Raw genomic sequence first — 18,354 nt, 5'->3', positions numbered from 1 at the left:
TACTCCATGTTGCGTGATTACATAAAACACGCTATCCTGACCCTCACTTAACAATTTCCTGATATTTCCACTCAAACTCGTCATGAGAAAAAATATACAATATTAGACACAATTTTTTGTTTAATATTCTTTCATTATTCGCGAAATTTAGTGCTCACTAGGGAGCCAATGAAGGTATGGGAAAAAATCGGCCCTAAAATTTCAAAAAGTTGCCCTATACAAAATGTTTACCACCTCGAAAAAACACCCTATGTCAAATATCAGCTCAATAGAACTTAAGGGAGAGTGGCGCAAAGCGGTTTTTGAAGTTTTGAGTTTTTTGAAAATTGAATAAAATAAGTAAAAAAAAGCTTTTTAAGTTAAACGGTGTACTAAAATCTAGAAAATAATTAGACAAGTAGTAGTTAACAGTTATCACACCTCTCCTTCATTAGTCTAGGGCATTGATAAGACTAAAATAAAATTGTGGGACATATGATGAATTCGTTAATTGTGGATAATGGAAATTCAACGTGCCCCACGATTTTATTTTAGTCTTATCAATGCCCTAGACTAATGAAGGAGATGTGTGATAACTGTTAACTGCTACTTGCCTAATTATTTTCTAGATTTTAGTACATTATTATGTTTAATCACAATTAAACCGTTTAACTTAAAAAGTTTTTTTTTACTTATTTTATTTTCTATTTTTAGTACATTATCTGTTTCATTCGAATCTTTCTCCACAGTAAAACCATTGTACTGTATTCTATCATTCAAATTATTTCATTTGATACCGATATTGAGTGAATTGCAGAAAATACATAGTGTGTCAAGTTCGTTCGTTCGATACACATATCTTAATCAACCTTTTTTTTTAGATGCTATGGAATCAGCTATTTTGTAGCGGCGGCCAAATTGGATATTTCAAGATAAGCAGTTTTAAAATGACAGCAGATATAAAGGTGTTTTATAAATTCGGTCAGTTACTATTGGTCAAATTTCTATTAATGTGTGACAACCCTACAGACATACAAACATACAAACAAACAGTTTAAGCTAAATAAAACCGTTTATAAAGTAATTTGCTATTTTGTGTTTGCGGCCATCTTGGATTTGGGTTTTTCATGATCTACTGTGATCTACTATTCAAGCCCTTTCACCCATATTAACGAGGTTTTGACGTTATATGTAGTCTGCCATTTTGTAGTGGCAGCCATCTTGGATTTTCCATCTTGAATTGCATTTTTCATAAATAACTGTGTTTTACTATTGAAGCCCTTTCATTTGCCCTATTACCGGGGTTTCGACATAATATGTAGTCCGCCATGTGGTAGTGGCAGCCATCTTGGATTTGAATTTTTCATAAATAACCGTATTCTACTAGTCAATCCCTTTCATTTTACACCCATATTAACGGGGTTTTGACATAATATGTAGTCCGCCATTTGGTAGCGGCAGCCATCTTAGATTGTCATTTTTCATAAATAACCGTATTCTACTAGTCAAGCCCTTTCATTTGATACCCATATTAATGAGGTTTTGAGTAAATATATAATCCGCCATTTTGTAATGGCAGCCATCTTGGATTTGTATTTTTCATAAATAACTGTTTTCTACTAGTGGAGCCCTTTTACTTGATACCCATTTTGATAGAGTTTTGAAAAAAAAAAATATATATGGAGCCATTTTGTGGTGGCGACCATTTTGAATTTGCATTTTTCATAAATAACTGTATTCTGCTAGTCAAGCCCTTTCATTTGATACCCATATTGATGGGGTTTTGGAAAAATATGTGATCCGCCATTTTGTAGCGGCCGCCATTTTGGATTTTCAAGATCATAAAATACGCAGTTTTATAATGACTACAGAGATAAAGGTGTGTTTTAAATTTCAAATCAATCGGTCAACCGAAAGGGGGTCAAATTTCTATAAATGTGGGTCAGCGCTACAGACAAACATGTTACAAACATACAAACATACAAACATCCAAACAGATTACAGGGCAAGCTAAATACAACCGTTTAAAATCACCCAAGGGAGGAGTAAAAGAAACCGAAAATTTCTTTTTGATGCCAAATGCCGTGAAATTGCATGAAACGTCGTGATCTAGTGTCATCTCGAATCAATTTTTTTTATCAAAAATCGACATTCTGAGACTCTGGGTTTTTATCGGAGTATGAGACGAAACATATGATTTTAAGTGCCAAAAAAATAATTATCTCGATTTTTCATTCGGAACTTTTTGCGGAATGTTTATTTACACGATAATATAACCTATGCAAAATATTAGCTCATTCGAACTTCATTAACTAGTGTTGCAGACATTAAAATGTGACTTTTTTGAAAGCCGAAAAATCACCGGAAATCAGGATTTTCATTTTTTTTATGCCAAATGTCTTGAAATAACATGACGCATCGAGATTTACAGTTATCTTAAAAAAAATTTTGTTGAAAATCGACTTTTCAGACGGAAAACGAAAAGCGCAAAAACAAAATTTTTTTACAATTTTTTTTTCAATATAACTGTAAATCTCGACGAGTAATGATATTTTGAGACATTTGGCACCAACAATTTTTTTTTAAACCCCTGATTTTCGGTGATCATTCGTTTTTAAAAAAAAAACTCAAATTTTAACGTCAGTGACACTAATGAGCTAATATTTTGCAAAAGGGTTTATTATCGTGCCAATCAACATTTCGCAACAAGTTCCGAATGAAAAATCGAGATAACTATTTTTATCGGTACCCAAAACCATACGTTTCGTTTCGTATTCCGAAAAAAAAATCCCAGAGTATCGATTTATGACAACAAATTTTTTTTCGAGATGACACTAGATCTCGACGTTTCATGCAATTTTAAGACATTTGGCATAAAAATTTTTTTTTCGATAACCCCGACTTCCTTTGAGTGATTTTTCGTTTCGATTTCGTCCGATTGAGCTAATATTTGGCATAGGGTGTTTTTTCGAAGTGGTGAACATTTTTTATAAGTTAACTTTTCGAAATTAGAGATGCCCATTTTCATTGGCACCCTAATATACATACATGACGATAGCTTGCGAATTAGTATGGATTAATATACGACTTAAGCATGCATCTAGCATGACTGTGATGTAATATGGTCTCAATTACGATCTAACATGATTTACTGTTGAACGGTTTTCCCCAGCATGTAAATATAATTTTTCGCAGTACTATATTGAATCAATTTATATGTTCATGCGACTCACAAATTGCAATAGTTTGTATATTATTCCGTATAGATAGATTTTACGGTAGTGTTTATCATAAAACCGATATTTGTTACACTGAATTGAAACTTAATATGGGATAAATATTATGAATAAATTCGAGGTTTTTGCATTTTATACGATTTTAGTACACAATGTATCTTTTGATCGTCATTATATATGATTTTTGCCACACTTCTTCAATTCAGGCATGAAAATTGCTTCAATTCAGGCAATAAAATAAAATAAAATCCCTTGAAATGCAATCCGTTGCATCAAAACGACCACATTCTTTGAAGATATAGGTTTATTTGAAACTTCAAATAATTTCGCTAGTCAGCACACTAACCAGGGTTTTATTATTGTTAGACATTGATCGATGTTGGTTTTGTGCAGGAATAATTACCGAAACAATGCAAAGAGCTGGTATAAAAATTGACAGTTGAACAAAATTTTAAATGTCGTTATCGAAGTTTAATAACTTGTATGAGTACTTCAGATTATACTTTCTAAATGACACGGTTGCAGAATATGATATTCTAGCTACATCGATTTTCGTACACTATTTCATAATTTTTGTCTGATTATCTCCAATTTTTCATAATTAAATTAAATTATTTTTCTTATTTGAAAATCCCATCTTTTATTTTCCTTTTTGAAGTACCAGTAGTTTAAAATACTGAAAAAAAATCAGTTGAGCTTCCGATTGACCGATTCCTAATTATCGGCCTTCCTTGTCATCGGATTCTGTTCAGTTATCTCGTCTACTTTCTTCAAATTGTTTTAAACCTCTTCTCGCTTCCAATGACTTCGTTGCATTTTCTTCAGGTTTCGCTTGTCAATGGCTCAATATTTTTCGATTGGACGGAGCTCTGGTGCCTCTTCCTTGGACATCACGTACACCTTGTTGGCGGCATACCCCTCCGTGATCTTTATTCGACAACGGCAGGATGCCAAATTCAGTCCGAACAGCACAGTACAATCGTGTAGCTACAAGGAAGGCAGCATGGTCAGTTTTGACGTAGGATTACATCTTTCGAGAACATATCAGGGGTACGAAATCGTAATCGTGTATGGTCTAAAAAAATCTTTTCATTTTAGTTTTTTCTCGAAAAATGTGTATTAAATTCTTAAGCCCAAAGCATAATCATAACTTCAGTTCATATATTATAAAATATATAATTTGACCATGTTGATGGTATCCACAGAGTGGTAGTTCACAGAGTTACCGTAATGCTTTTGAATTTGGACACTTTTTCGGTGTAGTGTCAATCATTGTATCTAACTGTTAACAGTAAATGGCAAAAATCGAAATAAATATTTGTGTTTCACAAACCCATGTCCGGATCAAAAAGTACATCCAGAAGATGACTTTAAATCCAGACGGATCAATGTAAACGATGAAATTTCTTATTGAAGGAGTTGCATAAGAGCGTCCGGACTTAGATGCAATAGTGTCTGGAATTTAAAGTATGAATAAATAAGCGTCCGGATTTAAAATCACGGCACAATCAAGAAATTTAAAAAAAATGTTTTTTTTTTTAATTCGATTTTGTAGAATTCTTTGATTCGTAATAATAATAATTATTCATTAGCTTCTAATTCTATAGGAACGGTAATTTTTATGCTATAATATGTCAATATTTAGCAGCAGTAGTGAAATTTATCATCGTGTGAGCGCTGAGTGTCCGGAATTCGATGCATTACGATACCAGGGCCTACTTGTTTACGTTGCGCTACGTTAGTAGCATTGTTATAACAATTATTATAACATAATACGGTAAAAATTCAAAAATAGCAAAACTTTCAACGCTTGAAAAATGGTCATAAAGTTGCTTTTGAGGCATATGCTTAGAATACGGATAGGTTCTGATTTTGGTTGGATTTGCTTTACCCAGTTCAGTAGCTTTTTTAGGTCGTAGTTAAATGTCTCTGAGTTTCGTTTAACGGCGGATTCCAGTAACAGCCATGTTGAGTATCATTTTCATAACCTGGCCGATATCTAGTTTTTTTAGATAGTACTAGCTATATGTTTTCGAAAATGTAATCCTATGTCAAAACGCATTGATGATTACTTGAGATATGATCAACCCTTAAAACAAGAACTTTCAAAGCAAAATGAATTTTCACGGCAGCGCACTTTTGATATTCACATTCGCTGTACTCCAGTAAGAAAAAGAAGATAAACATATAAATACAGATTTACAAATACAGATTTTTCTGAAGATATGGAAACCCTTGTGGGAAACGCTTATATCGCACATTCAGTTGGTATAAAAGGAGGTAGCACTCGTAGATGCCTCATTCTCGTTCGTCTGTGTTTCTAGCTTATTACTTCTGTGTCTCACGTCAACAAGACACTTCCCATCAAATAACATGACTGGACTCGGACTCGGTAAAGGAGGAGCGAAGCGCATCACTATCCGTCGTCTAGCTCGCCGTGGTGGTGTCAGGCGTAGCCCTGGTCTCATTTACGAAGAAACCCGAGGAATGCTGGGTTTATTCAGTTTATCAGTATTATTGTAGACAGTGGGAAGTGTATATCAAGAGAGACCATAGAGTTAATTTGACAACGGTGCCTACAAGTGCTAGGTTGCCTTGTTGCCAACTTATTTGAAATCATGCCGATGATTTAAATCGCTATAATACTTCCGGGCGCGAACGATGTTGAATCGGTGCGTTGATTTTCTCGTTTCTTTTTGTTGAATTATAGAGACTTCAAACGTTTTCAGTTAATTTGTCTCTATCCCTGAGAAGGGCCTTTGGGGACAGTTCAATCCAATTCACGACACTGAGAATAAAAGAAATCTTGCAACTTAAGGATGGCCATTTGCAACTTATTGTAAATCGATCCAGCCAGTATTTTCGAACCAACAATAACAAGACGGCAGGTCATATCCAACAACTAAACACTAGGGGGGTCTCCGTAGCCACATTGGTTGCGCGTTCGTTTAGTAAGCGATCGATCGTGAGTTCAAAACTCATTGACCATCTTTGTGTTGTTACAGAATAACTACGTCCACGCAACAATCATCATCGATGGAGATCGATCCACGGTCGAAACACGATCGATTCATCCATACTATTGTTCTGCTCTGCTAGACACATCGGGCTGCTGTTCTATAAATAACTCAACAATGATCAATCAACTGTCTACGCTGTCCGGTCTAACTGGATGATGGAAGATCAGAGGGAAAACTCTTACGCCTAAATCACTACTATGTAATGTAATGTACCATATGTGGTATCCTGAATTAGAGTGTATGATGAGGGATTGTAAACAAAAGAGAGTTCAGATTGATACGTCAAAAGATAGAAAGTGAGTTATTGCTAGGCGTATTTACATGAAAGATTTATCGGTGTTTTACGGAAAATCATACCATATGCAATGGTATAGAAGAGAATACTCTACGCCCAACAAATGGCAACTGTGTAATGTGCTAATTATAGATAAGATAAACATGTAACATGTACACGATTAAAATTCGGCTATGTTACTGCTAAAATGCTAATGAGCCTTAAATAAACAAATGGGACAAAAAAAAACTAAACACTAAACAAAAACTAGTACAACCTTAGTCCGGATTACACGCCACTGTAAACATTTGCTGGAATTCATTACGAATACACCGAGTTCATCCACCGATGTTATTCTGGTTTACACTTCACGCTCTCTTTTGTGTAAACAGAGCGATTCCTCGTGCTCATCATAATCGCCGATCATACACTCTTCCGAAAAGTTGGTATATATGACGAGCTTTTTGGTTACAATTAGTATGATATATATTAGTAGTTATGAATTTATTGAGCTTTTGTATGCATCTTTATTCATTTATTGAACTATCTAAACTATCGACATCTAATCCTGCATCATTTTCCATTACCGAATTACCGATGATTTTACAATCAATAACCGGTAATTTCGGTAATGTTCATTATTACACCATAAATAATATTTCCATTTATGCCGCTTTGGAATATTGCTCGAGAATAAGATCGGAAAAACGGGGGATAGAGACCGCACAAAAAAAAACATAAAAATCGTACAAAACATCACCAGTAGCTTTAAAAAATCGTGTTCGCTACACAATTTGAAAAAAAAAAACTTTTTTTGTGCGGTAGTAAGGGACCGCATAAAAAAAGTTTCCCCAGAAAAGAACTCAAATCCACGCCGTTCACCATTCAATTTCCTTTTGTTTCCCTGCTTTGCGATGGAACAGTTTGCCTTTTTGGTTGCGCGTGGCTGTGTTGTACTTTAAGTTGCATGTCGAAACTTGTTGCTATTAGAAATCAAGTCATGCGCAACTTAGAGCATTTTATGGAAGGATGGGAATGATTTGAGAAGTGGTTAATTTTGACGCAAACATCCTTTTTCGCACTGAAATGCATATAAAACATCGAAAGAAACTAAATGGACGATAACATCGTCAAATATGTTTCTTTTCATTTACCGCACAAAAAAAACGCACAAAACAACCCGAACAAGCCCCATTCAAGTCTGGACAGCGCAAGCAATCAGTCGTTTACTTTCGCGTTCCCGTAATCGTGATCGAGTGCCGTAAGCTGTTATTAACCTTACTCGCCCTGGTGTTTTTATTATCACGCGTTTACCGTGGACTTGTGGACATTGTGTTCAACTTCGCAATCAGCGAGTGGAGAAGCCGCAACAAGGCCTGCCAAAGTGGCTGGCTTTCATTTCTCGCCAATTCATCGCCATCGCAAATTGGAGTCGGACACGGTGGTCAGTCGCACGCACACAATATCAGTGTGGAAGAACGCGCTTAGTGGTGTGATACACCATTTCATTTGTGCCGAGCGCCCAACACGCGATCAGCCGATCGCTAAGTTCAATTGTACTGGTGCATCTCGTGTGAATCGCTGTGAGTGAGAACGTGAGAACGAGCACCGGACTGAAAAGTGCACAATCGCAGCGGCGTCTGCAATCATCCGATCGAGTAGCAGCCGATACCGCAATCATCGCACTGGTGTGCGTTAGCAAGTAGTTTTATTATTTTTTGTTTTTCTTTGTTTTTTTTTTATTAGGTTATAGGAATCATTCAAACTATTGCAATTATCAGCCACATAAATGATGGATGAAGGTGGGGGGTCTTTTAATATGGAGATCTCCTTCGATGACTCCCTTTCCGTTGCACAAAAAGGTGCCGGAAAGTCGCTTAAGCGCGTTCCGTGTGATACAGAAGAGTCGTCGATTAAAAAGCCCCCCTCTAAGAAATCCACAAACCTCGCCACTCATCCCCCGAACCCCCCCGTTTTAACTCAACCATCGACCTCGCATTCCTCATCTGTTGCTCCTGATCCCTCTCAACCATCCGCCTCATCTCCCCCCTCTATCGTCCCCGTTCCCGACCAAAACTCGTCCTCGTCTTCTTCTTCTGTTTTGTCCTCTCCCCGTGTCAAGGTTTATCCAGAGGATGCACCTGGAACTGGTCCATGGGTTGTTTTCTTCCGGCCCAAACCCAACGGGAAATCGCTGAACGTCATTCAGATTATGAAAGATCTGACAAAAAATTATTCCTCCGTGGTCGAAATGAGAAAGGTTAGACCGAACAAACTGCGTGTTGTCGTGGCTGATCGGAAGCAAGCTAACGAGATTGTTGTCGACAATAGATTCATCCTACAATATCGCGCCTATGTGCCCTGCCATAACGTAGAAATTTCGGGGGTGATTACAGAAACGGGTCTGACGAGCGAATTTATAAAAAAGGGAGATGGCAGATTTAAAAAGCTCCTCGGTCGATAGTAAAAATTTTGGACTGCCAACAGTTAGGAAAAGTGTCCCAGGAAGAGGGAAAAACAAAATTCACGCCGTCCGACTCGTTTCGAGTAACTTTTGCTGGTTCCGCCCTCCCTGACTACGTTATGGTAGACAAATTGAGGCTACCACTGCGACTCTTCGTGCCAAAGCCCATGACTTGCAACAAATGCAAGTCAGTTGGTCACACAGCAGATTATTGTGCCAACAAGGAGCGCTGTGCCACTTGCGGAGAGCAACATGTGGGGAAATCCTGCAGTGCGACTGAGCATAAGTGTCCATATTGCGGAGGATCCCCAAACGTGCTCTCAGCTTGTGAAACTTACAAGAGTCGCTGGGAGAAGCAGAAGCGCTCTTTAAAGGAACGCTCGGAACGTACTTTTGCGGAAATTTTAAAGGGCGCTTCTCCACTGGCTCAACAACAACAACCAATCTCAACACACAATACCTTTTCCGCGTTGCCAGTTGATGAAATGGAAGCGGACACAGCTAGCGAGGGCACACCGTTTATTTTCAAAGGGAATCCCCGGCGCAAAAATGTGACCACTCCCAAAGTTCAAGAACAAGTCCCCACGGTTATATCCTCTGTTAGCTTGCCTAAAAAATCGAGTGCAGCGGACAAGCAAAATCAGGTTCCTCCTGGCTTCCGTGGGAATATTTCATCTTCGAACGACCCAGCAATCGAGGGGACATCAAAAACCCCAACTGTCCCTATTTTTCCGTCCAGTTCAACTTCCCAATCGGGATTTATAAAGTTGTCTGACCTTTTGGATCAAATCTTCAAGTGTTTTAATATTTCCGACTCCATCAGAACCATTGTCATCTCAATGCTTCCAGTATTAAAGACAATTTTGCAACAATTGATGCAAACATGGCCCCTCCTTGCAATGATTATCTCTCTTGATGTCTAATTCAAATAGAGAGGTCGGAGATATCACTGTTTTACAGTGGAATTGTCGTAGTCTTATCCCTAAATTGGATACATTCAAATTTTTAATTCATAACTTCAATTGTGATGTTTTTGCTCTGTCCGAAACTTGGCTTTCTTCGCGAGATGATATCTCTTTCCACGATTTTAATATTATACGCTTGGACCGTGATGATAGATACGGAGGGGTGCTTTTGGGGATCAATAAGTGCCACTCATTTTTTAGAATTGACCTTCCAACTATTGGAGGGATCGAAGCTGTTGCTTGTCATGCAAACATCAGAGGCAAAGACCTCTGTATTGTCAGCTTGTATTGGCCTCCGAGAGCTGCGGTTAGCAGCAAACAACTTGATGACATGTGCTCACTCCTTCCTGAGCCACGATTGATCTTGGGAGACTTCAACTCTCACGGAACTGCCTGGGGGGAACAGTACGACGACAATCGTTCATTGTTGATATATGACCTTTGTAACAGCTTCAATATGACCATTTTGAACACTGGGGAAACAACACGTGTACCTAAACCTCCTGCTAACCCTAGTGCTCTTGACCTCTCGCTTTGCTCGAATTCACTATCGTTAGATTGCAAGTGGAATGTAATCCAGAACCCCAACGGTAGTGATCACTTGCCAATCAAAATTTCCATCACCATTGGGTCGAATTCTTCTGAATCTATAAACATGGCATATGACCTCACAAGACACATTGACTGGAAAAAATATGCGGACGCGATTGCTCTAGCCATCAATTCCAGAGATGGTTTACCTCCATTGGAGGAGTATAACTTCCTTTCTCGTTTGATATATGACAGCGCGGTTCGCGCTCAAACGAAACCCATCCCAGGTTCCACCATTCGCCGAAGGCCTCCCAATCCATGGTGGGATAGCCAATGTTCCAAGCTTTATGTAGAAAAATCGAATGCATTTAAAGCTTTTCGGAAACGTGGAACCCCTGAAAATTTTCAAATGTATTTAGCCCTTGAGAATCAGTTCAAAAATTTGATCAAAGGGAAAAAACGTGCTTATTGGCGAAATTTCGTGGGAGGTTTGTCACGAGAAACGTCAATGAAAAAATTATGGAAAGTGGCTCGAAACATGAGAAATCGTTCTTCAACGAATGAAAGCGAAGAATATTCACATCGGTGGATTTTTAATTTTGCACGGAAGGTTTGTCCTGATTCCGCTCCTGTGCAAAAAATAGTTCGAGATATACCACAAGATAGGTGCGATCTTGATTCCGAGTTTTCGATGGTAGAATTCTCTCTTGCTCTCCTTTCATGTAACAATTCTGCCCCAGGATCGGATCGAATTAAGTTCAACTTGCTGAAAAACCTCCCTGGTGTGGCGAAACATCGCTTGTTGAATTTATTCAATCGGTTTCCTGAACATAATATTGTTCCAGATGATTGGAGACAAGTACGAGTTATAGCTATTCAGAAACCTGGAAAGCCCGCGTCCGACTTCAATTCGTACCGCCCAATAGCAATGCTGTCTTGTATACGGAAATTGTTGGAGAAAATGATCTTGTTTCGCCTTGATCGATGGGTTGAAACGAATGGCCTGCTCTCAGATACACAATATGGGTTCCGCAGGGGCAAGGGGACGAATGATTGTCTTGCGTTGCTTTCTTCAGAAATTCAAATGGCTTACGCCGAAAAAAAACAAATGGCTTCAGTATTCATGGACATAAAGGGGCCGTTTGATTCAGTTTCAATAGAGGTCCTGTCAGGCAAATTACACTCTCGGGGTCTGCCGCCTCTATTGAATAATATGTTATATAACTTGCTTTGTGAGAAACATTTGAATTTTTCTCATGGAGATTCGGCAGTGAGTCGGATCTCTTACATGGGCCTCCCTCAGGGCTCATGTTTAAGCCCCCTTTTGTACAACTTCTATGTAAGCGACATCGACAATTGCCTTACACAAAATTGCAACCTAAGACAACTTGCAGATGATGGAGTGGTGTCTGTCGTAGGATCAAACGAATCCGACCTGCAAGGACCCTTACAAGATACTTTGAACAATTTTTCAACCTGGGCCATTGGGCTAGGGATCGAATTCTCCACGGAGAAAACAGAGATGGTGGTTTTTTCTAGGAAGCATAGACCAGCAAAACCAAACCTTCAACTTTTGGATAAACCGATCACTCATGCTATGTCATTCAAGTATCTTGGAGTCTGGTTCGACTCCAAATGTACTTGGGGGGCCCATATTAGGTATCTGAGTAAAAAATGTCAACAAAGAATAAACTTTCTCCGTACAATTACCGGCACCTGGTGGGGAGCCCATCCTGAAGATCTTATAATGTTGTATCGAACAACTATTCTCTCAGTGATGGAGTATGGCAGTTTCTGTTTTCAATCAGCTGCCAAAACACACCTCATTAAACTCGAGCGAATTCAGTATCTTTGTCTCCGTATTGCGTTGGGATGTATGCCCTCAACGCATACCATGAGTCTCGAGGTTTTGGCAGGCCTACTCCCACTAAAAGATCGCTTCAATTTATTATCTCTTCGGTTCCTCATCCGGTGTAAGGTTATGAACCCATTGGTGATCGGAAATTTCGAGCAGCTTTCTGGATTCATGAGCTCATATCATGAATTCATCACCATTCAGGTTGATCCTTCTTCGTATATTCCCAACCGTGTTTGTTTTTCTGACTACATCAATTCCTCTGTACATTTTGATCTGTTCATGAAGGAGAAAATCCATGAAATTCCAGATTATCTTCGATCGAGGATCGCTCCTACGATCTTCAAAGCAAAGTATGGGCGTGTCAATTGTGATAATATGTACTTTACTGATGGGTCCTCTATGAATGAGTCCATAGGATTTGGAGTGTTCAACGTATTTTTTAGCACCTCACACAGTCTTCAGTATCCTTGCTCAGTATATATTGCTGAATTGGCAGCAATACACTGGGCGCTGGACAGCGTCGCCTCACGACCTGTTGAACACTATTACATTGTAACGGATAGTCTTAGCTCTATCGAAGCTATCCGTTCAGTGAGGCCGGAAAAGCACTCGCCGTACTTCCTTGAGAGAATACGAGAAATTTTGAGTGCTTTATCCAGACGCTGTTATGTCATTACCTTTGTCTGGGTCCCTTCACATTGCTCCATTTCGGGTAATGAGAGGGCTGACTCATTAGCAAAGGTAGGTGCAATTGAAGGCGATATTTATCAGCGTCAAATCGCCTTCAATGAATTTTATTCTTTAGTTCGTAAAAATACCATCGCTAACTGGCAACGCAAGTGGAACGAAGATGAATTGGGCCGGTGGTTCCACTCGATTATCCCTAAGGTTAGCCTCAAACCATGGTTCAAAAGTCTGGACTTGAGTCGGGACTTTATTCGGACCTTCTCCCGACTCATGTCCAATCACTGTTCTTTAGATGCGCTGCTTTTTCGTTTCAAGCTTGCCGACAGCAATCTCTGCGTTTGTGGCCATGGTTACCACGACATCGAACACGTTGTTTGGTCGTGCGAGCTATATCTTGTCGCCAGATCGAATTTAGAAAACTCCCTTCGGGCTCGAGGAAGGCAGCCCAATGTGCCGGTGAGAGATGTGTTGGCTCGGTTAGACCTTGATGACATGTCCCAAATATATGTTTTCCTTAAAGATATCGATCTTCGAGTGTGATTGTTCTTACATCCTTTCCCCCCCATTTTCTACTCCTTTTCGTCCTTCGCGAGCTATCGGTTCTCTAACATTAGAATAAGTTAAATTGTTAATACATATTAGATGTGAGGATAGTTTAAGAATTCAGTGTGATGTGTGAGTATGAATGTGAAAGTGAGTGTGAGTGTGAACATGGTTACAATCTCCTTACATCCCATCCTTTTCCTAAAGAAAATGTGTCACCCTTCTAAACTCGAGTCGACCGCGAGTAATCGGTTTCCTATTTCATTAACCGTAGAATTAAGAAAACATGTTAATAGTAAAAGTATAGTTGAGAGTTTGGCTTCTTTAAACCTATGTAACTGAGCCTGTACAAATAAACGAATTATAAAAAAACCCGAACAAGAACAGAAAACCTACCAACAACAAAAATCGTACAAATATAGACCATTTTAAATTGTTCGTGACTTGATGAAATTTGATGATGGTGGTATTGATTCAGTAGCTGGATAACAGGAACAAAAACTGGACGATGCAGAACCTGCAGAACAGTTGAGCAACAGTTTAGTTGAGCATGGTAATGCAATCCCTAGCTACGACAGACTACTCAATGCTCACCATTATCCTCTCCCAGGACCAGCGTGTAATTACTTCTCGGCCAAACACATTCGGGAAATTTCAAGAAACTGACGAAACCCAGGCGACATTAGATGAGGCCAGCTCTATACCCTGTTGCAACATTGACTTGACGCGCAGCGACAGTGGATACGGAACCTCTGTCGTGACGAATCCGGAAAACATCTAATTGATCGAACCACCGATCACAATCGCCTAAAAAACGTTTATGAAGTTATGCTTGACTAAATCCAACAGCATAAAGGTAGAACTACTCTCAACAGAACTCGTTTTTGTGTCTCGAAGTACCTAGATTATTGTTGAAGGAATTCATTCTCCCGCGGCAGACGAGCACGAATCATTGCTATCCAATATGTATAATAATAAAAGAATATAAATTGAATTGATTTTTAAGAATATTACTTACCTGTTCCGAATGTGGGTTAATAAGAAGGTCGAATGAAGAAATCAAAATCGGAAAGTAGTGCCGTTCGACTCAATTAACAACTCTGTAATTAGGCTGATAATGTTATATTGACATTTTCTTCGCGGTTGCCAGTAATGACAATCGTAATAGTTACTAATACCGCGAAGTAAAATAAATCAATCGTTGGTAGGGATGTATATTGCATCTGATATTCATTTTACAAATGAATGGTAATATTTACAAAAAAATATGTACATTCTACTAATGTTTGTATTACAAAATATCCATTTTCTGGGTGTATCGACACAATTCGAGGGTAAACAAAACAAAATACAACTGACGTTTCTCTTAGAAATGACATTGAAAATGAACACAGGGTCATTTTGGTATGCACTCCAATTTCTACACGAAGTTCATTTTTAGACTTCACAAAACGGGAATTGGTGCAAAAAAGTGAGGTGATATGTAAGCGTAGTAGGAACGTGAGTGTAAGTGGATACGGGAATAAGGCCCAAAGTGTCATCCATCGACTACACGAAGACTAAGATACCTCAACCCTACTCTCAGACTAAATTCATTGGCTTAAGCGGACTACTTCCATTTCAAACCCCTTAACTAGTTTCGAAATTGCTGTCGAAAGCAAATAAATCATCGAAATTGTGGTTGCAACACCAAATACTATCTTCGCAAAAAAACATAAAATATCGTCACATCGAATGGACGAATTTACGTTGGATTTACAACCAGATGGCGCAGCAAGTAAAATGAGGATGTTCTGTTTTTTTGGTATGAAATTCGTTCAAATTTTCTAGAAAAATCAGAATTTATCTTCAAAGTTCCCGGTTTCATGTATTCTTTCTACGCTGAAAAGGTTAGAAAATCATCATTTTACAATGTGCTATGTGTATTACGAGGAATGGCTTGTTATAAGTATTGTAACTTTAATTTTTTTCAACTATGTAAACGATGAATAGGATATTTGCGCTAAAAATACTGCAAATCCTTCTCGTATCGGTCCCTACATAACCAATGATATCAGCCAATTTGATATGATATCGATTTCATCGCAATTATCCATAGTATCAATAACCGGTATGACTTTGTATTATCTATGACTTTGGTCAAATCACGTGTTTAAACCATCGAACATATACAAAGCCCTAACTTTCTTACCATATACTGACGACATTCAATGGCTGAAATGAATCTAAATTGAAATAAAATGAATAATCACCACCGAATCTTGCTTTTCAGTGCGTAAAATAAACAAACACCCTCACTTTTGTAGTTCTGAGTTCTAATGTAGATGTCGAATGAGCTGATTCAGCTGATTCTTGCGTAAATTCGTCAATAGTATTCAAGGTGGGCGTGATGTTGTTCCACCCATAGCATCCCCATAAATGCAGTGACACAAAAACAAGCGGCAGCGTTAACAAAGAAAAAGGAGATAAAATGAGATATGCGCCATTAGAACGTAGAAATCCTCATAGAACAAAAAAGTGATAATATCGTGGCCCTCGTTAAATACAACAATTTATGTGGTCAAACTCGGGGAAGGGTCGATGTAGGCTTCAGTGTTGATTTCATATCAATTTAAAAAAAAAAAGGTTTCTCCAAAAATCTCTCGTTCATCAGTGGGTGCACTACCGAACAATCTTTACGTACAGATCTTTTCACGTATCCAAACTCGTTGCAATGCATATATTTTCGAATTCTCTTTGTTCTTCACTTGTTAGGGGGCTCGATTCTTCTCTCTGTCCATCATAACGAGCGAACTCTAATGGACCGAATCGTTATAATGACGTTGCCACTACCCTACCGCAAGCAGCATTATAGATCCCTATCACGCACGTCAGCAAACTAAAGTGAAAATCCCTCAGTCTGCGAAAAGCACCCGCCCTCCAATTCCTATCCTTCTTATAACACATCATCGCACACGTCCTGTTGATAAATGTGAATACACTTTGACATGATTGCCAGTCACCTTTACGCACTGCTTTGTCTGCTTGTAGGCCTGGATGAATCCAGCAGCAGCACTACATTCACAGAGCGAGTAAATACACATAAATAATAAAAATATGAATAAATCAATTAGATTTACCGACCTGCAGCAACCGAAGAAAAAATAACAGTCCTTTTTTGGCATACCGAGAACAGTTTATTCGGAAACAAACCACCCACTCTGCACCTCAGATCCGCCTAGAAACGGCACCCGATGCGATGGTCCGTCCGTAACTCTACCTTTTTCGGGTGAAAAGTTGACATCGAGACCGTTAAACGTATGAATAATGAAAACGTCAATCAAATTTCGTCGAGGTTAGCGCCGCTCCGGAGCTGAACGAGAAAAAAAATGAACAGAATGCGTGGAAAGGCCCCTCGGAACGGTCCCGGAGACTCAGGAATATTTGAAATTATTTATGCCTCGCCGAAAGGGAGGTCCATCCAACGGAGCAGAACCATGCATGAAGAAACAAATTCCTCAGAAAAATCATATTCTGCTCTCCCATTCCGTATTCCGTTCATTGCATTTTGTGACTTTGTGGCGAAATTTCGCCACATAAATTCCTTCCTCTGGGACGGGTGAAAGGTGAAAGGAAACTAGATTGTGATTTTTCGTGGAACCCGCCCCAATAGGATTCTTGGCGAAAGCAATTTTCTCGATCTTCGTGTGAAAAGGAACGATTACGGAGCAAACAGTGGAGGAGGGTGGTCATTTGCTTTTTGCATTGCTTGAATAGTTAGTCAATTGCTTGATTCAACAACTCGATTAAACCTTGATTAGCATTCATTTGAACTCTTTTTATCGTTTTACCATTAATTACCATACATTCCGGTCGGTTTTAGAAACATTGGATTATGAACCGCAAATTGCCTGTTCTTGTCTTCGATACTGAAGATTTTAAAGCTCTTGTCACTAAGAACCTAGAATCATAAAAAAAAATTGAAATGAAATGTATTCTGACGAAATTGCGAATTTTTATTAAAATTTTCTGCATCAAATTTTGGACACTTCGTGATTCTACCTAAATGGTAGTGACTGAAAGCTGAAGGCTAACCATATCAAGCCTACACTCCACAGGTCGTTCTGGTACTTCAATGTAGGTAAAATATCGTTTCTCCAGCACTCTTACTTATACAGTGCTGATTGAAATTATAGCAATGGCTTCGATTTTTTAAATTGTAACTGATGTTCTTCAGGTTTTTTATCATTTATTTCGATTCAACTTGATTTCAACCTGACAACAGTAACCAAAATGCATTGAAATAAAATATATAGCCTGTTCGAATCAGTTAAAAGAATAATTCATAAACATTCATAAACCGGCAGTCTTAGTCTCAGCTCAGACTCGGAGTCAGAGCTTTAGCACAACTTGCATTCGGTGTGAATGATTATTATTTGAAATCCGAACGATCTCCATTTGAATGACTTTCTCATGGCGACCTCTCCCCCTTTTACGAGTTATCTAAGAGATAATTTATTTATTTTTTCTCAACATTGAAATCAGTTCAGCAAACATAAAAAACGAACTGATTTTATTTACACATATAAGTTCAAAAAATCACAATGTCAAAAAACAAGACAATACTCAGTCATGTCCGCCACAGAGCCGATATGGTTCCGACGAGGCCCTTGCAGCCGAGTGATACACCAGAGCACAAGTCCAACCGCCAGCCTTGTTTTGGATTGACCATGAATACCCTCATTCAGTGAAATCGAGAAAATTTCCTTTACGAAAAATTCCTAGACCAACACTTGAAAAACTTTCAATTTAATATCC

The 18,354-nt window shown here is 38.6% G+C and overlaps 1 protein-coding gene across 3 annotated transcripts in view; it reads right to left on the bottom strand.

The window, feature by feature from the left end:
* LOC129767205 (uncharacterized) overlaps positions 1–18,354 on the bottom strand; it is an 823,328-nt gene that overhangs the window by 667,521 nt on the left and 137,453 nt on the right. The window lies entirely within an intron of this gene.

Source organism: Toxorhynchites rutilus, chromosome 2 (genome assembly GCF_029784135.1).
Source record: "Toxorhynchites rutilus septentrionalis strain SRP chromosome 2, ASM2978413v1, whole genome shotgun sequence".
Taxonomy (NCBI): domain Eukaryota; kingdom Metazoa; phylum Arthropoda; class Insecta; order Diptera; family Culicidae; genus Toxorhynchites; species Toxorhynchites rutilus.
Note: the sequence above shows the minus strand (reverse complement) of the source record. Positions and strands in the feature narration are given on the sequence as shown.